Source organism: Hemitrygon akajei, chromosome 5 (genome assembly GCF_048418815.1).
Source record: "Hemitrygon akajei chromosome 5, sHemAka1.3, whole genome shotgun sequence".
NCBI classification, from domain to species: Eukaryota; Metazoa; Chordata; class Chondrichthyes; order Myliobatiformes; family Dasyatidae; genus Hemitrygon; species Hemitrygon akajei.
Window position 1 is genome coordinate 143,974,551 of NC_133128.1, and position 22,210 is coordinate 143,996,760.

Here is a 22,210-nt window from a genome sequence, read left to right on the forward strand (position 1 = left end):
ACCATCCTTTCTCTGTGTCTTTGAAGCATACCTATGCAAAACGCCACGCAAATATCCTCTGAACATTTTCCACTTTTCTACAATACAGTTCCCTGAGAACATCTGTTCCCAATTTATGCTTCCAAGTTCCTGCCTGATAGCTTCATATTTCCCCCTTACTCCAATTAAATGCTTTTCTAACTTGTCTGATCCTATCCCTCTCCAATGCTATGGTAAAGGAGATAGAATTGTAATCACTATCTCCAAAATGCTCTCCCACTGAGAGACCTGACACCTGACCAGGTTAATTTCCCAATACCAGATCAAGTACAGCCTCTCCTCTTGTAGGATTATCTACATATTGTGTCAAGAAACCTTCCTGAACACACCTAACAAACTTCCCCCCATCTAAACCCCTTGCCCTAGGGAGTTGCCAATCAATATTTGGGAAACCGTTATTATTATACCTTTCCAGAATCTGTCTCCCTATCTGCTCCTCGAAGTCCCTGTTACTATTGGGTGGTCTATAAAAAACACCCAGTAGAGTTATTGACCCCTTCCTGTTTCTAACTTCCACCCACAGAGACAATCCCTCCATAATTTCCTCCTTTTCTGCAGCTGTGACACTATCTCTGATCAGCAGTGCCACGCCCCCATCTCTTTTGCCTCCCTCCAGTTCTTTTTGAAACATCTAAAGCCTGGCACTTGAAGTAACCATTTCTGCCCTTGAGCCATCCAAGTCTCTGTAATGGCCAAACATTGTAACTTCGAATACTAATCCACGGTCTACAAGCTCATCCACTTTGTTCATGATGCTTCTTGCATTAAAATAGACACATCGCAAACCATCGATCTGAGCACATCCCTTGTCTATCACCTGCCTATCCTCTCTCTCGCACTTTCCAAGCTTTCTCTATTTGTGAGCCAACCTCCCCTTCCTGTGTCTCTTCAGTTCAGTTCCCACTTCCCAGCAATTCTAGTTTAAACTCTCCACAATAACCTTAGCAAACCTCCTTGCCAAGATATTGGTCCCCCTTGGATTCAAATGCAACCCTTCTTTTTGGTACAAGTCAAGCTTGTCCCAAAAGAGGTCCTAATGATCCAGAAATCTGAATCCCTGCCCCCTACTCCAATCTCTCAGCCACACATTTGTCCACCACCTCATTCTATCCCTATACTCACCGTCACGTGGCACAGGCAGTAATCCCAAGATTACTACCTTTGAGGTCCTGCTTCTCAACTTCCTTCCCAACTCCCTGTAGTCTGTTTTCAGGATTTCCTCCCTTTTCTTACCCATGTCGCTGATACCAATATATACCACAACCTCTGACTGTTCACCTTCCCACTGCAGGATCATGGACATGATCAGAAACAATGGACAAATGCTCTCAAAGCTTCCTTTCTAAATAACCACTGCCGACCGGCAAGAATTCCCTTTTGGTAAAGCTCTGTTGACCTTTTACATTAGTAATAAGCTCACAGAATAATGAGATAAAAGTAATCAAGCATAAACCAGAGCAAATGTCTTGGAGAATTGTTTCTGGACAAACTCCAGGATAGTACTGTAAAAAGAAGCAAGACTCTACAAATGTAGTCCGACCTGGTGAAAAAAAACAAGGTGGAAAAAAGATTCCAGCTCCTCATACTCACTTCATGTCTATTCAACATTTAATATCACCAGTGATGGGGTTCTTCACTGGTGGGTCAATCAATGAGTGCATTTTCTAGATTTTAAAGAAAACGAGGTTTACATTACATTTTATGATTTCAGGCAGGGGCAAAGAATGCCATCGACAAACCAATCTGCATGGATGTGAGTGGAAACCCATTTCCACAATCAGATATAAAAAGTTCAATTACACCACACTGGTGAATGCAAGTGCAGATGTCATTCAGCATTTCAGCTCATCTACCACAACAGAACATAGACCAAAATAAGAACAAAAGCGGGAGTAGGCTGTTTGACTCTCAAGTTTCAATAAGATAATTCACCTCTTAGCTTAGCACCACTTTGTGGGCAGAGTTAAAGACGGCGCCAGCAAGCAACTTCACCCAACTCATCAGTGAAACAGTTAAATTCTTCGTATTATAATGTCTATATTTTCCTTTTCAGGGTGGTTGGGATCCTAAAGGGATCTTGATCTGCAGTGACACTTAAAAACTGCGTTCTGCACAATGGCGGATTCTTGGAGCTCACCGAGCGGTTGCGTTTTGGAACATCCAAGGTTCAGCCTGCCATCAGGTGACTTCAGGGCCTGTACGGCACAAACTCTCACCAGTGTCACGCACTGAAGCATAGCGGGAGCTGGAACTTCGAAGACGGTAAGAGTGGCTATTGGAGGGCTCTGCACTCAATAACCGAGTTGGGGAACTCGAAATATAAAAGCAACACTTCTGACTGACTGTAACACGAAGTATTAACTGTTGTCTCCCCTCTCGCTGTGGAAGGAGTGATATCTGCCTCTCTCTTGTTAGTGAGAGAGAAAGAGCCTGTGGGATATGGAAAACATTGGAGTGAACAGTTAATTCTTGATGTTCTGTGGACTATGGTCTATCTCTGGGGGCATTCCTGTTGCTGGCCTGGTGGGTGGTGGTTGCTGCTGCTTGGGGATAGTGATCTTTAGGGTTCTTACATATTTTGTCTGTCATTCAGTCTTCAGGGTTCTTTTCTTCTGTTTTGAAGAGAGTAAGAATTTTAGGTTATGTATTGTATACAATCTCTGATAATAAACAGAACTACCAGACTTCCTTATTCTAACCCAACATCCCTGGAATTCCTTGATATGTGGAAATGCTCATTATTCAGACTGATAGTAGAAAACATGTTTCTGGTGAGTAGCTCTGAAACCTTTCCACCCTGCCCTTCAAAAGTTCACTATTTAAATAATTACTTTCTAAATAGCTCCCGGAAATCGGGCACAAAATACCTTGAACCCACACTGTGCAAATCCCTGAAGCAACCTAAACTGGATTTTATTTATCTCAGTTAATTGTGAATCAATGTGAATTTTGCACTCAAGTACTGTATCAAGTATATCAGTGCTATGGTCTTCTCTCCCCTCCTTTTCTTCCAAACATGTGAAAAGAAGGATTTAAAATTAATTACTTTCAAAAGTGCATTTTAAATTAGTGCCCTGGGATTGCTCTCAGCACATCCCTCTACAATGAATTATGTAAAAGTCTTAACACTTTTTTTTGTCTAACAACTGTTTTTAGGGAACACAATGATACAACTGAAGTGGAAACATCAGCAGTATAAGAACATTTCGGGCTATGGAAACCCAATCAGTCATTTCCTGCATGGCTTTCACAGCCAGTGTCATCACTGTGTACATTTGATTTCACCAATGAAAGGTTAACACTGGGATAGCACTTTGAAAATGAGCTTCCAGTACTCTGCTGAATAACTGACAAAACCCGTTGGCCAAGGACTGATTGATTCAGTGTAAGCCAATGGTGATCTAAACAGGAAGCAGAGTTGTAAAACAAAACATCTGATCTGCACATGTCATTTTGGAAAGGCTCAGTTATTTCCAATGCAGTCTGCTTGCCAGCCATTTGATCACAGTACTGTATCTTGGAGTGGCCCCTCTCTTCCGCACACCCTCCATCCCACAGACAAAATGTCCGATTCTACACAGTTTAAAACAAGAAAACGGTGATGGGGATTTGGACGAAACTGCTATATCAGTCAGAGTATCAAGCTTGTAAACTAGCAATTTGCTACCCCCACAAAACTACATTTATGGGCAGTAAGATAGTGAATAAATACCTTATTCATCTATTTTAAATAACTGTTCTGCATCACATTCTGAAGTTACAGCAAGGCAGTCTCGACAGTACACAAAAACCATTTCCTGCTTTAGCCAGGTTTATTTGTGCCTGAGTGAGGTAATATGAGCTCATGCTCCATTCCCGAGTCTTACACAAAAAAAACGCAGGCTCTCCAGTGCACCGCTGCCCGTACAGTTCAGGAAGCAGTGGTGCAAAAGAAATGTTAAACCCAGTGCTCTCCTGGATGGATTTAAACTGCACTATCTTGAAATGCAGCGTAATTATTGCCTAGTATCCTGGCAAGCATTTACCACTCAAATAATAACGTCACCAGAACAGATTATCTGATGATTGTCACTTGACCCACTGCAGGAAAATCGTTCTGTGTATGATTTAACAAGTGATTACATTCCAAAAGTATTCCACTGACTCTGAGACTGCGAAGAATTACCTAAGGCTCACTGGAACTAAGTTGGTATTGCAGCTGCAAAGGATATCCTCGGGTCATGAAAGATGCAATAGAAACGCAAGCTTCTTCATATAACACATTCATTGAAAAGTTTAACTCTATTACCATCTGCCACAGAAACAGCTGGCTAAGGGGTTTATATTTAGAAAAAGCCACCTGCCTTTCTTTTCAAAGACACAAGATTCAACGACGAGCTCAGATATATCTTGGACTGGTTAGCATACGTCCAAAACAGAAGGAACAAAGGAAGGGGCTTGAAAATATCCATTGAACTTTAAGACTAAACCAGAGCTTTGAAGCTCACAGGTTGCAATTTTTCCCAATATTTTGCACCTTTTTCCAATGTTGTACAATTCTTTTCTTTTAATGCATTACTCTCTTCTTATGGCTTGGTTAATTCTAGAGGTGACTGACCATAGCAAACCAGGTGCCATGGAGTCAAGAGTAAAACAGCATGGAAACAGGCCTAATTATATCAAAGAGTTCCACATCTGCTCTCAGGATCCAGCACGGGGAACACCATTTTTTAAAAAGCTACTCCATGTTATGATCCCTAATAATTAGGTACAGAATAGAAGTGAATGAAGGAATAGAGAGAGCAGATCAGATAATCTCACTCAACTGGCCAGAATTTCAAGCTTTCAACATGGAAATGATGAAATTAAACCTATTAACGCTCCAAGATAAATATAAATCTGAAATTACTGGCATCAAATGTGTTCACTGCAGTTGGATTAATTTAATGCAGCAAAACAAGTATAAAAGGCTGCATTATTAGGGGAATTTTTTCTTTGCCATTGTGTAGTAAAAGTGTTCAATAAAACAGGTTCATCATCACAAATCAGCAAATTCACTATCACTTCCCAAATTTTTCTCTTAAACATGCCAATTCATGCTGATTCTACAAAATATACCATTCACGTCACAGGATAATCTAATGGTTGCGTAGACTGGTCTGGCTGAGCAGACCAGAGTTCTGGATTCTTTAGAGTTGAAATGTCAGGTGCTAGAGGACATGTATTTGAGGTAAGAAGAGGAAAAATTAAAAACAGAGTAACAGGTGCCTGGAATAGGCTGCTGGGAAGGTAATATTTAAGAGGCTGTTAGACACATGAGCAAGCAGGGTCTGGAGGGATATGGAACACGTGCAGACAGAAGAGAATTTGCCTAATTTGGCATCACGTTTAACACAGACATTGTGGGTCAAAAAGGCCAGATCCTATGCTTTACCATTCTGTGCTCTAGTTAGTGGCAGACCCAAGTCCAGTCGGACACAGAGGAATCTATTTGCATGTAAAGTGAAGAAAGAAATCTGAAATTTAAACTAAAATGTTGACTTTGCAACAGAAACTTTTGGACTGTTGCAAAACATAACAATGTGTGTCACTAATATTGTTTAGGAAGGGAAGTTTCTCTTCCTACCCAATCTGGCCTACATGTGATACATGATCCACTAATGTGGTGGACTTATAACTGTCTCCTCAGGAGAAATTAGGAAAAGACGTCAAATTGCATTCCTGCCACTGGCATTCACTAACTATGAGCAAATAAAAAAACCTAAGGGAATTATTGTCAAAAAATAGACACTGTCCCCCTGGATATCTATAATGTCTGTGTTATGGCAATTCACAAAGATGTCTGGATCTTTGATGATTCCCCTTTGATTAGATTAAGCTGATGTGGTAACCGAGACATCTTAATTAATTCTTATCTAAAATCAATGTATTTAACAGGACCATGCAGTCTGCACCAATTTATTGTTGCATCACAATGGAATTACAATCAGCTAATGTTTTCCTCCTGAATTTTATAAAAAATTTAAAGATTTATTAATTCCTCCTTTTATGGAATTAATATACCAAGTGGAAAGAATGCATAAACTCCCACAATCTTTTTTAACAGCGATCATAACTGTATTGCCAAAAAAAAGATAGAGATCCTTTAAAACCAACATCATATAGGCCTATTTCTTTGTTGAATACAGATTATAAAATAGCAAAAAATTTATCTAATAGAATATCTAAATATTTACCAAGATTAATACATATGGATCAAACAGGTTTTATTAAAAACAGACAATCAATGGTAATATAACCTGGTTACTTAGTATAATTCATTTGGCACAAAAAAGAGAGGAAATGAGTGTGGCAGTTGCTTTGGATGCAGAAAAAGCATTTGATAGATTGGAATGGGATTTTTTATTTAAGGTATTGGAAAAATATGAGTTAGGAAAATCTTTTATACAATGGATTAAAACCTTAAATACTAATCCTCAAGCTAAAGTCGTTACAAATGGTCAGATTTCAACACCATTTTGCTTAACGAGGTCAACTACACAAGGCTGCCCATTATCACCTGCTTTATTTGTATTGGCAATAGAACCATTAACTGAATTAATTAGAACAGATTCAGACATTGGGGGCTTAAGAGTTAATTAAGATTAATTTATTTGCTGATGATGTTTTGATTTATTTAACAAACCCATTGCAATCTTTGCAAAGATTATCTTTTAGATTGGAAGAATATGGGAAAGTATCAGGGTATAAAGTAAATTGGAATAAAAGTAAAATTTTACCCCTTACCAAAGGAAATTATAATCAATGTCGATTAGTAACTCAATTTTGATGGTCAATAAACGGGATAAAATATTTAGGTATTAGAGTTGATAATAATGTAAAAAATTTATATAAACAAAATTATTTGCCATTATTAAAAAAAATAAAAGAGGATCTTGATAAATGGATGATGTTACCAATAACATTAATAGGTAGAGTTAATGCTGTAAAAATGAATATATTTCCTAGATTGCAATATTTATTTCAAACTTTACCAATACAATTATCTCAAAAGTTTTTTCAAGAACTGAATAAATATGCAAGGAGATTTCTTTGGAAAGGAAAGATGTCAAGAATATCATTGGAAAAATTGACATGTAAATTTGATTTAGGAGGGTTACAACTTCCAAATTTTAAGAATTATTATAAAGCAAATCAACTTAGATTTATTGCGGTTTTTTTTAATGAAGAAAAACCGGCATGGATTAGAATAGAATTAGATAAGATAGGAGAAAACATAACAGAAGATTTTATATATAACTGGGAATCCAAATGGATACAGGAAAAAAAAATCTCCTATATTAAGACACTTGATTGATTTATGGAATAAGGTAAATATGGACGATGAGATAAAGAAATCTTTATTAGCAAAAAGAACTTTAATTCAAAATAGGCTTATTCCTTTTACAATGGATAATAAACTTTTACATAATTGGTTCCAAAAGGGGATTAAATATATAGGTGATTGTTTTGAAGGAGGTATATTGATGTCGTTTGATCAATTCAAAAATAAATATAAAATATCAAATAACACTCTTTTCTGTTATTTTCAATTAAAGGCTTATTTACGAGAAAAGTTGGGTCAAACAATGTTGATGCCAAAATCTAGTGAAATAGAAATATTAATTCAAAAAGGAAAAATTAAAAAATTTACATCTTGTATGTATAATTTGATTCAAAAACAGACAATTAAATCAGGAATTCATAAATCAAGACAAAAATGGGAATCTGATTTGAATGTTAAAATTGATGGAAAAACTGGTCAAGATTATGTTCTGATAGTATGAGAAATACAATAAATGTTCGACTTAGATTAATACAATATAATTTTTTACATCAATTATATATAACACCACAGAAAATAAATAGATTAAATTCAAATAAGTCTGACCAATGTTTTCAATGTAATCAAGAAATTGGTACTTCTTTACATTCTACTTGGTCTTGTTTTAAAATTCAACCATTTTGGATAAATCTAAGACTTTTATTGGAACAAATTACTGGAGTACAACTCCCACATAGTCCAGTATTATTTTTATTAGGAGACATTGAAGGGACAATACCGAAAATTAAACTGAATAAGTATCAGAAAAAATTTATAAAAATTGCATTGGCAGTAGCCAAAAAAGTTATCGCAGTTACTTGGAAATCTGATTTATATTTAACTATGGATCGTTGGAATAATGAAATACATAGTTGTATTCCACTTGAAAAAATAACATACAATCTAAGAAATGAATATGATATATTTTTGAAAATTTGGCTCCCATACCTACAAAAGATAGGATTAAATACATAGGTCCTTTGAAGATAAAATTATAAGGTAGTTGGGGAAAGTAAAAATAAATATTAAAATTATTTTGAACTCCATGGAGCATGTGGGGATCCTCCGATATCCAGGCAATCTTTCTCTACTTTTTTTCTTTCTTTAGATAAGCATTAAGGGGGGGAGGGTTAATATTATTTTTCTCACTATTTTATCATCACATTTATTCTTTGTAATTTTCTAAAATTTAATAAATATAAAAAATGTTTGCAGTATGTTATTATTAGTCCTAATTCAGTCATATCAGCATTTTGAAGTTTAGTCCAAATATATGTTTTATTGAAATATTATTAACTGATCATAATTATCAAAAGGATTCCAACCTGATTTTCATATCTAAGAAATAAGTGTTTCATTGTTTAAATTAGATTGGCCAGAAGGTAGCAATGTAAGGACCTGACCAGAAATGACAGAGTGTGGGTTACCACAAAACCAGAGGTCATGTGTGAACAATGTGTAAACATATGTTCTCTGGTTCAAGGGTTCTCCCATTTCTAGACAACCAACCTGCCTTGGATACACTTGCAGTACTTGTCCACTACTACCTAAGCCAGCATTGCATTTTGGAGAAAATGGGCTTTAATGTGCATCTCATGACAATGCATGAAATATTTGTGCAGAGCTCAAATTGTAGTCAAGTTTTGCAGAATATAAAGTCTTGGTCTTGTCAAGAACAGCACTCTTAAAAAAAGGATAAGATAAACGTCAGCAGAGATCCCTTTGTTGCTTCCTTAAGCAGTTCTTCAGCACTGAAGGTGATTTACTTCCACTCAAATTGAGGAGCAAAAGATGCTGGGACACTAATTTTTGTGTTGGGCAAATAAGGTTGGGTGTACTGGCAGGGAAGTCTATGAAGACCAGAGACCTTTTCATTGTTCTGCAGATTTATCACATGTGCACACATACAGTGGCATACAAAAGTTTGGGCACCCCGGTCAAAATTTCCGTTACTGTGAATAGCTAAGCGAGTAAAAGATGATTTGATTTCCAAAAGGCATCAAGTTAAAGATGACACATTCCATTAATATCTTAAGCCAGGGGTGTCAAACTCATTTTAGGTCACGGGCCGGATTGAGCAAAATGCAGCTTCATGCGGGCCAGATCAGTCGGACACGTGCAAACGCAGCTTTCGTTGCCTCCGTTTTTTCAGCCTGCTCTCATGTGTCTCAGTCTCTGCTATAACTACAAAGTGTTTCACTTTACAAATTCCGTTTCTTATGAAGAAGACTGCCGAATAAACACTAAAAACCCTGAAAACCTGGTACCTGAATAAACTCAGCATTAGCCATATCATACGCCATAGGCGCTTCGATTACTGGGGCCAGCTTTAATAGTAATTAGATATTATCTCGCGGGTCAAAGATAATTCCACCGCGGGCCGGATTTGGCCCGCGGGCCTTAAGTTTGACATATATGTCTTAAGCCGATTACTTTTTTATTTCCCTCTTTTATAGTTTCAAAACAACAAAAAAGGAAAAGGGCCTGAAGCAAAAGTTTGGGCACCCTGCATGGTCAGTACTTAGTAACACCCCCTTTGGCAAGTATCACAGCTTGTAAAGGCTTTCTGTAGCCAGCTAAGAGTCTTTCAATTCTTGTTTGGGGGATTTTCACCCATTCTTCCTTGCAAAAGGCTTCTAGTTCTGTGAGATTCTTGGGCCGTCTTGCATGCACTGCTCTTTTGAGGTCAATCCACAGATTTTCAGTGATATTTAGGTCAGGGGACTGTGAGGGCCATGGCAAAACCTTCAGCTTGCACCTCTTGAGGTAGTCCATTGTGGATTTTGATGTATGTTTAGGATCATTATCCTGTTGTAGAAGCCATCCTCTTTTCATCTTCAGCTTTTTTTACAGACAGTGTGATGATTGCTTCCAGTATTTGCTGGTATTTAATTGAATTCATTCTTCCCTCTACCAGTGAAATGTTCCCCGTGCCATTGGCTGCAACACAAGGCTAAAGCACGATTGATCCACCCTCGTGCTTAACAGTTGGAGAGGTGTTCTTTTCATGAAATTCTGCACCCTTTTTTTTCTCCAAACATACCTTTGTTCATTGCAGCCAAAAAGTTCTATTTTAACTTCATTAGTCCACTGGACTTGTTTCCAAAATGCATCAGGTTTGTTTAGATGTTCCTTTGCAAACGTCTGATGTTGAATTTTGTGGTGAGGACGCAGGAAAGGTTTTCTTCTGATGACTCTTCCATGATGGTCACATTTGTGCAGGTGTCACTGCACAGTAGAACAGTGCACCACCACTCCAGAGTTTGCTAAATCTTCCTGAAGGTCTTTTGCAGTCAAACGGGGGTTTTGATTTGCCTTTCTAGCAATCCTACGAGCAGTTCTCTCTGAAAGTTTTCTTGGTCTTCCAGACCTCAAATTGACCTCCACTATTCCTGTTAACTGCCATTTCTTAATTACATTATGAACTGAGGAAATGGCTACCTGAAAAAGTTTTGCTATCTTCTTATAGCCTTCTCCTGATTTGTGGGTATCATTTATTTTAATTTTCAGTGCTAGGCAGCTGCTTAGAGGAGCCCATGGCTGCTGATTGTTGGGACAAGGTTTGAGGAGTCAGGGCATTTATAAAGCTTTGAAATTTGCATCACCTGGCCTTTCCTAATGATGATTGTGAACAAGCCATTGCCCTAACAAGCTAATTAACATTTGAGACTTTGGTAAAAGTTATCTGAGAGCTTAAATGTCTTGGGGTGCGTGCCCAAACTTTTGCATGGTACTCCTTTCCTTTTTTCCACTCTAAAATTGTACAAAACAAAAATACACTAATCTTGCTTAAAACGTTAAAAAGAATATTTCATCTTTAACTTTATGACTTTTAGAGATCAGTTCATCTTCTACTCACTTAACTACCGTAGATTCCGGACTACAGAGCGCACCTGATTAAAAGCCGCTGGCTCTAATTTTAGAAATAAAATCAATTTTTTAATTGTAAAGGCCGCATCGGATTTTAGGCCGCACCGGATTTTCGGCCGCAGGTGTCCCACGTTGTAATATGAGATATTTACACAGAAAGATATTACACGTGAGGATTTTTTTAACTTTTAATTAAATCCATATGGTAACAAAAACAAATACATATTGCAAATGCTTTTTTTTCGAACCGTGCCCGTACGCGGCTACTTTTAAATATACGTTGCGTATACTTCTTTACTGAACAACATTCCAATATCTCCTAACGACTGGTAAAAAAATATATATATTGCAGCCTACCAGGAAAAGTTATTGATACCTTTAACTTAGCAGAGTTCGCTCAGATCCAAAGCCGCTCGCGTAATGCGCTCCCCCCCCCTTCCGTTTCATCGCAAACCGGCATTTTCCCACAAGACACCGCGAAACCGGGTGTGACGTCATAGCATCCCGCGATGTAGTACAGAAAACAAATATAGTTTAAACTAAGTAGGCAGCACAATGCTTCGAGTGTTTTCCATGTTGATGAGGGTGAGTACAAATGACTGATTTACAATAATTTAATTGTGAAAGTGCGCTTGATTTATCGTACAATTTCATTGGACCTCTGTGAACTACTCATCAATTTTATTGGTCTACTGTTATGAGGCAAAATGTTTACGAGGCGGCATGAAAAAAATCATGCATTAGCCGCTTCGGATTATTGGCCGCAAAGTTCAAAGCTGTTCAAAATGTGGGAAAAAAGTAGCGGCTTAAAATCCAGAATCTACGGTATTCACAGTAACAGAAATTTTGACCAGAGTTGCCCAAACTTCTGCATGTCATTGTATATACAAACACACACACACACGTAATACTGATTGACCATCCCTTGATAAAATTGGCTGCCTACAAAAGCATATCACAGCAAAAACAACTGAGGTGTCCATGGTGGTAGAAGGGAAAGGAGGGAAGGAGAGGTGATAATTGTTTGAACAGAAATAGCAAGCCCAATATTTCCTCAAGAAATGCAAATCTATTTCGATTGAGCCACACAGACAGGCATTTCAGTAATGCAAATCTATTTCAGTAATGCAAATCTATTTCGAATGAGCCATGCAGACAGGCAGAACAGTAACTGTAAACAGAATCAATTAACAACAAACTGTGCAAATGCAAATATAAATAAATAGCAATAAAATAGCATGAAATAAACAGAGAAAAGTACACAATAGAGACCGATATCAGAATCAGGTTTACCATCAAATTCACTTGTCATGATGTTTTCTCCCCATGGTAGCAGTACTGTGCAGTACATAAAGTTACTATAGTACTGTACAATAGTCTTGGGCATCCTAGTTATAGTGGTGCCAGAAAGTTTGCAAACTCTGTAAAATCTCTGTTTCTGCATAAATATGACAAAGTGTGATCAGATCTTCATGCACGTCCTAAAACTAGATGAAGGGAACCCAATTAAATAAACAACACAAAAACATTATACATGTTCTTTTATTTATTGAGAAAAATGACCCAAAATTACATGTATATGTTGGAAAAAGTATGTGAACCTCTGGGATAATACCTTATACAAAAGCTATTTAGAGTCAGGTGTTCCAACCAATGAGATGAGATTGGAGACATGCCCTGTTCTGTAAAAAAGACACAAGATGTCAGATTACTGACAGAGCCTGCTCTTCTCAAGAAAGATCTGTGTACGTGCACCGTGCCTCAATCAAAACAACTTTAAGAGGATCTTAGAAGAAATGTAGAGATGCATGAAGTTGGAAAAGGCTTCAAAAGTATTTCTAAAGTCCTAAGTCTTCATCAGTCCACAGTAAGAGTAATTGTCTACAAATAGACAAAAATTCAGTACTGTTGCTCTCTCCCTAGGAGTGGGCATCCTGCAAAGATCACAACAAGAACACAATATGCAATGCTGAAGGAGATGAAAAAGAATCCAGGGTAACAAGGATGATTTACAAGGATGTTGTCTGGTTTGGAGAGCATGCCTTATGAGAATAGATAGAGTGAAATTGGCCTTTTCTCTTTGGAGCGATGGAGGACAAGAGGTGACCTGATAGAAGTGTATAGATGATCGTGTGGATAGCCAAAGGCTTTGTCCCAGGGCTGAAATGGCTAACATGAGGAGCCATAGTTTTAAGGTGCTTGGAAGTAAGTTCAAGGGGGATGTCAGAGTTAAGTTTTTCACACAGAGGGTGGTGAGTGCATGGAATGCACTGCCAGCGAAGGTGGTAGAGGCAGATACAATAGGGTCTTGTAAGAGACTCTTAGGTACATGGAGCCTAGAAAAATAGAGGGCTATGCAGTAGGGAAATTCTAGGCAGCTTCTAGAGTAGATACATGGTTGGCACAACATTGTGGGCCAAAAGACCTGTAATGTGCTGTAGATTTTCTCTGTTCTATGTAACAGCAAAAGATCTGCAAAAATCTCTAGAACTTGCTAAAGTCCCTATTCTTGTGTCCACTATAAGAAAAACACTGAACAAGAATGGTCTTCATGGAAAGGATACTACAGAAGAAACCACTGCTCTCCAAAAAACAAATCATTGCTGCACATCTCAAGTTTGCAAAAGACATCTTGGAAGTTCTACAATGCTCCTGGGACAACATCCCAGAACTGAAGCATTTTTGTAAGAAGGAAAGGCCTAAAACTCCTCCAAGCTGATGTGCAGGACTGATCAGCTGTTACCAGAAATGTTTGGTTGATGTTATTGCTGTATAAGTGGGTCACACTAGTTGCTGAAAGCAAAGGTTCACATACCTTTTCCAACAAATACATGCACTATTGGATCATTTTTCACAATAAATAAATGAACAAGTATAATTTTTTGTGTTATTTATTCAATTGGGTTCTCTTTATCTATGCAAAGATCTGATCACATTTTAGGTCATATATATGTAGAAATGGAGAAAATTCTACAGGGCTCACAAATGTGTGTGTGTATACGTGCGCGCACAGTACTGTACATGTGATAAATAAATCTGAATCTAAGTCAAAAATATTTAAAATAATGCAAGACAAATATTAAGTGGGACTGCCTCTGAAAATATTTCAAACATCCAGACCCTGTTAATAAGATTGTCATGGGTTACTACTGCCAACTACAACTGTCATCACATATTTTAGTTCTACCCACTAGAGAATGCTAACCAAGGCCTCTTTGACAGAGTTTCCCAATCACTATAATCCTCCCTAGCCAACAAGGTGACTTAGGGCTGACAGCAGGCACAGCAACTTTCCTCTGTCAACTTTTTAAGCATTGGTTTTAACCAGAGGCAGGTTATACAGTTAGATTTATGGTTAATTCCCTTCTAAACATTGTCAAATATAACAGGAAAGAAACAGATAGTAATTTACTAAGGGGAAATACTATGACCTAAATAAAAGCAAGAGAGATTTTATTGCACCAAAAAAATTCTAAATGATAATACATTTAGAAAAGCTGAAGGTTCAAGGAGGCTTATGGATTGTTCAAATATCACAGACAGCTACAGAAAATAATCAAAACACTAATGTTTACAGATCATAGATTCATAAAGATGGAAACAAACCCTTAGGCCTAACTTATCCATCTTGATCAAGACGTCTATTCCATCTAGTTCCACATTCCTGCATTTGTTCCCTATCCCTTTAAACCTTGTATATCCACGTCGCTGCCGAAAGGCCTTTGAAACACAGTAATGTACAGCTTCCTCTGGGAGGCAATTCAGATCTTTTTTTTACATCTTTGCCTTCTCACCCTCAATCTTGCTCTCTAGTTTTAGACGTCTCAAGAAAATTAGTCTTCCCTAAGAAAAAGACAGTGACCACCCACCTCATTGATACTTCTACTAGATCATCTCTCAGCCTCCTAATGTCCAGATCAAAAAGTACCAGTGCATCTTTGCTTGTAACTCAAGACCCAGAAGCAGCTTTGTAAAGCTTTTCTGCCCCCTACCAAACTTTCTACATGACAACCTTTCTATAGTTAAGCAAATAGAACTACTCATTACAAACAACAGTACAAATATTACAAAACCAACATTGCCCAACCAAGGGGGCAGAAATCATAGGACAGATATGCAAAATCCTGGTTAAATTAAACCAGTCTGAATTTGTGATATCTCAAGGATAAATGGGCTTGAAAACAAAGCTTCACTGACTTACAGAATGATATCTGTGCCTGAATAAGATTATCACTACAAGTGCAGGAATTTTTCAGGGCATTGTTCTAGAACCATCTTCAACCGCTTCATCGATGAGCTTCCCTCCATCCAGAGGTCAGAGGTGATCACATGCACTAGTAACTACATGATATTCAATTCCATTCCCAGTCTCAACAACGATGCAGCCCATACATCCATGTAGAAAGATTGATTAAGTACGGGGCTTATCCACAAACGACCCAGGAAATGTCAACCTTCAATAGGGGAGATCCTATTCACATATATTTTGAAATCAATAGTAGTGCATCACTGGATAACCCAATGCTTGTCATTCAATAGCATTACACCATTTGATTTCCCACTGTCAGCATCATGGGGTCCCTCAAGCTTGGGGACACTTGAGGCTGCCCAGCACTATCCATGCTGATTTGATTTGTCGCAACCTGCACATTTCACTGTATATTTTTATGTATATGTGACAAATAAAACTGATCTTTATAAAGAGCCGAGGGTCAATTTGACTCATCATGTAAGCCTGTGGTCACAAAAGCAGCTCAGAGACTAGTATCCTGCAGTGAGTGACTCGTCTCCAAAGCCCTTCCCTCCACCACTGACATGGTACAAGTCACGAATCTGGTGGAGCATTTGTCACTTAGCTTAACAAGTACATCTCCAATAAAAGCCAAGCTTTTTGACAACTAAGTCAGAGAAGCTTTCTTAATTTGTTCAAAATTCAAAGTTCAAAGTAAATTTTATTATCAAAGTCCAAATATGTCACCACATACAATCCTGAGATTCATTTTCTTGTGGACACACTCAAGAAATCGATAGAATAATAACCGTAACAGAATCAGTGAAAGACCACCCAACTAGGGCATTCAACCAGAGCACAAAGACAACAAACTGCAAATACAAAAAGAATAATAAATAAATAATACATATCGAGAACATTAGATGAAGAGTCCATGAAAGTGAGTCCATTGGCTGTGGGAACATTTGTTGTGTGGAGGGATAACAGCGGGAAGACTGCTGTGGACCACAGACTGACATGTTGAACGGGAACGACCTTTTCTTTCCACGTACCTAAAGACCCACCACCCTCTTCTACCCCCCCCCCCCCCCCCCCACCTTAAATAAATGTCATCTAGCTTGAAGCTCCCAGTCCTGGAAAAACACCGCTTATTACCCTATCTATGTGATTTAGCTACCTTCACTCCAGGGCAAACACTGGCGTATCCAGTCTCTGCTGAAAACTTCCAGTCTAGACAACATTCCAGCGACTTTTTTTCCATCCTTCCTGCCTTATTCACCATCAATAATGCTGATCCAGGCTCCAAATAGCCCAGGATTGCTGAGTAAAAGAGCTCTCAGAGCACTTCAGTTGTGTAAATAAACAAAAGCAGTGTACAGAAACCACGTGCATGAGCACAGAGCAGGTGTGCAACATTTTATATCCTTTATTTGTTCACACAATTTCTTTTGTCTTTCTCGCTCACTCGCAAACACAGAGTCTGTCTGTTTCTGTCTTTTTCAGTTAAATGTCTAGTCTATTTCTCACACACACAATGTCTATTTCATACACTCGCAGAGTCTGCAATGCACTCTTACTAGAATATGCACCTCAGATAAGGTCTGGTAACATACCAAAGATGCTGGAGGAACTCAGCAGCATCTGTGGAAGGAAATGAAGAGGGCATTTCCGGTCAAGACACCAGTTCAGGACTGGAAGGGAACAGGACGGAAGTCAGAATAAAAGGGTAGGGGGAGAGGGAAGAGCACAAGCTGGTAGTCCAGGTGAGGGGTAAGGCAGGAGAGCGGGGAGGGGGAAAAGGGAATGATGTGAGAAGCCCAGATGTGATAGATGGCAGAGGAAAAGGGCTGAAGGAGGAATCTGATAGGAGAGGACCAAAGACTACGGGATCATCAGTGCATTGATGCCTGAAGTGGTCATTTTGATAAAGGCAATGGGGTAAGGAGACTGGAAAGGATACATAAAGCATCAGCTATTCTATTAATTTCTCAACTGCAAAATGTTCAAAACAAAAATAGGAAATTTTGATATTTTGTTGTTTATTCCAAGCCCTGGTCAGGTCTTTTTCATGGCTGTTGATAATTCCGTTTCTCTGTTTTAAAGTAGATGAGCTGGAAAAACAATAGTCCTGCACTGGTACCTCATCCACTATCCTAAACATACATTTCCAACACTTCCATCACACAGTGGTTGCAACAACACAGTGTACGACACATTACCCACCCAAACTACTCCTCCCACAAGGCCTCATAAACCCTGGCCTCCAGCACCTAGGAGGAACAAGGGAGTGCAACAACAGGTAGCTTCACTTCCACATCACCCACCATCCTGTTTGGGAATTTTAACCAGTCCTTCATCACTGTTGGGTCTAAATTCTGGAACTTAGTGCTCTGGAGGACACTGTAACCAGAAAGACAACAATGGTGCAAGGACGTGGCTCACCCCACCTCCTCGTCAAAGGGAAATAAATGCACTGAACATAAGTAAATTAAAAATATTCTTAATGCTAATGGTTAAATTACAAAATCTAAAAAATATAAACTGAGGCCATAGTTACTTGAACTTGGCAGTTCAAGAAATTCTTTGATCCACATTTTCAAGACACTAAGAGCAACTATTCAGATTTAACAGGAGGAGAAGTTGCATTGGCTGGGGAGTTTAGCAGTAGGTATGGTGTAAACATTAGAATCTAGATGCACTGGAATGAAGAGGGCATACAGTACTACATGTAAACCATGACATTTACAAGGAGGGATATTTTAGGTGTTGATTGTTATATTAACTTCCTAGCATCATGATGGCTCACCATAGAATAATTGAATTTTAATCTTTTGTTATTTATTCAAAACCCTCATCACGATTTTTTCCCCACAGTAGAAATGTATGCCCAGCTACAATTTTAAATGAGGGTGACAAAATTTTTAACAATCAAAGGTGCACAAGTTTAAGGGTAACAACTTCACATGAAATTACAGTAAGTCAGAGCCAGCATGAATTTTATTGAACAGTGAACAGACTCCGGTTACTAAATGGTCCATATTCCTGCATCCAATTGTACTTGGAAATTAAAACTCTCTCAGAAGTGATTTCAACCATTGTGGGAGTATGACCATTCGGAAAAGTTCTGCAAATGACTGAAGATGAAATTGAGACCAAGTATCTTTGCTCTTTTGCTTATTCGCTTCTTTAAGTCAGGTGCCGGTGAGGTAGATAGGGAATGTGGAGGAAAAACAAGCAAAATATTTATCCTGAAGAAATACTTATTTTTAACTGGAAAAGGCATAATGACAAGACTTCCACTTAAAAGTGGCAAGCTTATTTTACCTGGCACTTCAGGGACATCTGAGGTGCTCCCTTGGTTAAAATTCTTTGCCAAAACACACACATAAAACATTCAAAAGCACACTCATGGAACTAAGCCAGAGAAAATAGAGCAATTTCTGCAAAACAAGAAGAAAACACTCCAACAAACCTTCCAGATTCCAAAATGTTCACTGCCCTATTTTGGTTTCTTCAATCATTACTGGTTGACTCTCTGAAAGATTCTGGCTTTTGCATTCATTTTAAAATTTGGATTGCAGAGTTTTTTAGAAAAAGGATTCCTGGGAATTAATTATTGAAGAGTCTAAACTAGAACTATAAATACACAAACACTCAAAAGTTAATGATGAAACTTCACAAACAGATCGATATCACCAAGATAGCATTTGCTGAATGGGACCAAAGATTTTCTGAAATCAAGCTGTGGTGACCTATTGGTATGCCAATTAACTCTTTAGTGATGGAATGGACAACAGCCAATGCTCAGATCAGGTAGGACTGATAGGCACATATTAAAAGCATCCTTCCTTTCTGTTGTCACAGCAAAGAGGCACATCTTCACTGTAACAGCCGGTATGCCTGGCAAAGAACACTGGATCAATGGGAAATTTATACTGTGCTTTTATTAGAGCCAATTATATGTTATATCCAAGAGCTATTGGTTTACACCAAACATATTACATGCTGCAGATTTCAGAATGCCAACCAAGGTAGCAGATTAAAAGTCTGCAAACACCACTTTGATATCGTCAACACTAGTAAACTTGGAGAAGGTTGAGGGAATATTTAAGGCATGTAGCACCTGGCCACACCGTAACAAGCTGGGTTTCAGTTATGGTGGGCACTGAAGCGGAATAAGCAGTTGCTTTTACTTAGTTTGCAATCAAAGGGTCAATACAGGGGAAGTGAGACCGATTCTACACTAAACATTCAAAACTGATTGGAAGCGTTGCAACACAGCAACGCAAATTATGCGTAACAATTCAGATTAAATTAAGTTTAGCAATCGCAGCATACAGCAGCAGGCAGGTCTTTCTTTAAGTACAAGGTACGCTGTCAGTCTCCATTATTTATCAGTTAACTGCCAATTAGGCACACTGGAACAGCAGCCTGGCCAGGAATAAATGTGTCAGTACAGCACATAACAGTCACATCTGATCATCAAAAGTGATTTATGACAACTAACTGCAGAGCGGATTTAAATCATATTCCAGGGCTTCTCTGTTATAAAAACAATTCATTTGGAACATTAAGCTGGTGAGCCACTAAACTGTAGAATTTACTCAGGACAGCTGAAACGCCATGCACTAAATATATACATACATCCCTGTTACAGTATCAATGTTAGTGAAATAAAATTAATATGCTAAAAATTGATATTAATTGATAACAGCTTTTCTAAACAAATAAGAAGGCAAATGTAAACACTGGATGATAAGGACGACTGAATATGTACATTAGAGATGGATATTAAACAAAATGTTCAGCATGCCATCATACAGTCTGGGGCAGTGAAGGTTAGCAACCACGGCTCATGACTTGTTAATGGTGCCTGCTATTTTCACTGACCACTGTTGAGGAGAGTGTCTACCCTTCTTTGGAGCAAAGAAGGTGGGGTCACTCCTAATGACATCATCAGTGGCTAGCACATTACAAGGCAGATGCCACCTTCTCTCCTGAGTCCAGATCCACAACATCTCACTTTCTCCATCCCTCTCAATCTTCCCTTCTTGTCACCCAATCCTTCTCTCAGTCTTTTGTTCTCTCAACTTCTGTCCTATCCTCTCCTAGACCAATTTCCCTTTCCTACTTCCTCCCCATCTTCCAATCCCACTCACTCAAGATCTTCCTTGCTCTCTCATATCTCCACCCATCTCATTCCGAAAACTTATCTCCAGCCCTTTCTCATTCTCTAGCAAACCTCTCTCACTCCATCTTGGAACACCAATCTCTCAACTCCCTTCACACGTTTTCCCCTACTCCTTCAATCCAACCATTCCCAATTCCCCACTCTTCTTCTTCATGCTCTCTTTTTTTAATCAACCCCAACCCTCAAACTGAACCACAACACCTCTTTCTGAAAGTACAAACTCACTGCAACCCAAAACACACTGCTCCCTGCCAACCCTCCCATCCTTCAATTGCCTCTTTAGTAGTATCTCTCCACCTCCTCATCCCACAGAGACTCCACCAGAGGCATCTCAGCTCCTGTGTGGTTGCTAATGCTGGAAGCTACCCTCTAAGGTTCACAAGGAGCCCCTTTTAGTACCCTTCCTCCTTCCCCCTCTCTCTCACTTCCTCCCTCCCACACTTTTCCTTCCATCCCTCCCCTCTCTTCCTCCTTGTATCCGACACCCTCCCTTCCCCCTTCCTCCTCAACACATTCGCTGCTCTTCTTTCTCCTTTCTCCCCACTTCAGCCCTCCCCTTCTCCACTCTTCAATCCCCTTCCTTCCCTCTGTTCTCTCTCCCTCTCACCTCTTTCACACAATCCCTCCTTCTTCTCCGCTTCCAACTCTCCCTCCCTCCCATTTCACACTTTTCCTTTCGCCTTCCTTCTCCCTTTCTTTCCTTCCTTTTCTCTTTCCCTCTCTCCTCTTCACCACCCACCCACCCCTCCCCCACTCTCGTCCACTCCTGTCCCACCCGACGCCGCCATAACGGGGACCACAAACTCACAATGCATCGGAGCCTCCGAACGCGCGCACCGAACTGGCGGCTCCCTCTCCGCACAATGACCAGCTCCCCTGCGCTGCCACAAAGCGCGCCCCCGCCACCCGAGCAACCAAACCCAACGAGGAATGCCTGTGCACGGTCACGAGGCGAGTTCCGTCGGCTGGAGCGCGCGCCGTCCTCCGGTGGAGATGTGAACTGCAGACATCTGCGGATTGAAATCTATCAGTATCAAACAGTAGCCCTGACTCATACGTAAAGTTTCTCTCTCCGTCGGGGTTGTGAAGTAACCCACCCTTTAAGGAGAAGGAGAGTGGATTAAATTCCATTTATGCAAATTGCACACAAATGCTGACTGAAGAGCCTGCTGGAAACAAGCTGCTGGAGGAACTCAGAGAGATTCCACAAGAGACTGCAGATACTGGAATCCAGAGCAAAAAAAACAACTGCAGGAAAAACATAGCTGGTCAGACAACATCTTTGAAGACAAAAGGAAATTTCAGGTGGAGATTTTGCATCAAGACCAGTTATCCACCCCAGTGACCAGCAAGACAACAAACCAGAGAAACCAAACTGCAGGTAGTCCAGATGTGACATTAACATTCCCTCAGCCTCCACAGATGCTGCTTGACGAGCAGAGTTCCTTCTGCAGCTCGTAGATTGCATCTGAACTCTTCTGGACACAAATCCGTCTGTTTTATGAGCCTTAATCTTGTCCCTCTGCCCTGCTGCCCA

General features: G+C 39.3%; 1 protein-coding gene across 1 annotated transcript in view; it reads right to left on the bottom strand.

The window, feature by feature from the left end:
- LOC140728259 (SH3 domain-binding protein 4-like) overlaps window positions 1-21,559 on the bottom strand; it is an 87,454-nt gene extending 65,895 nt beyond the window's left edge. The window contains exon 1 of the mRNA XM_073046749.1: window positions 21,482-21,559. The gene's annotated coding sequence lies outside the window, so the exon portion shown is untranslated. The remainder of the gene's footprint in view (window positions 1-21,481) is intronic.
- Between the last annotated feature and the right edge of the window lie 651 nt (window positions 21,560-22,210).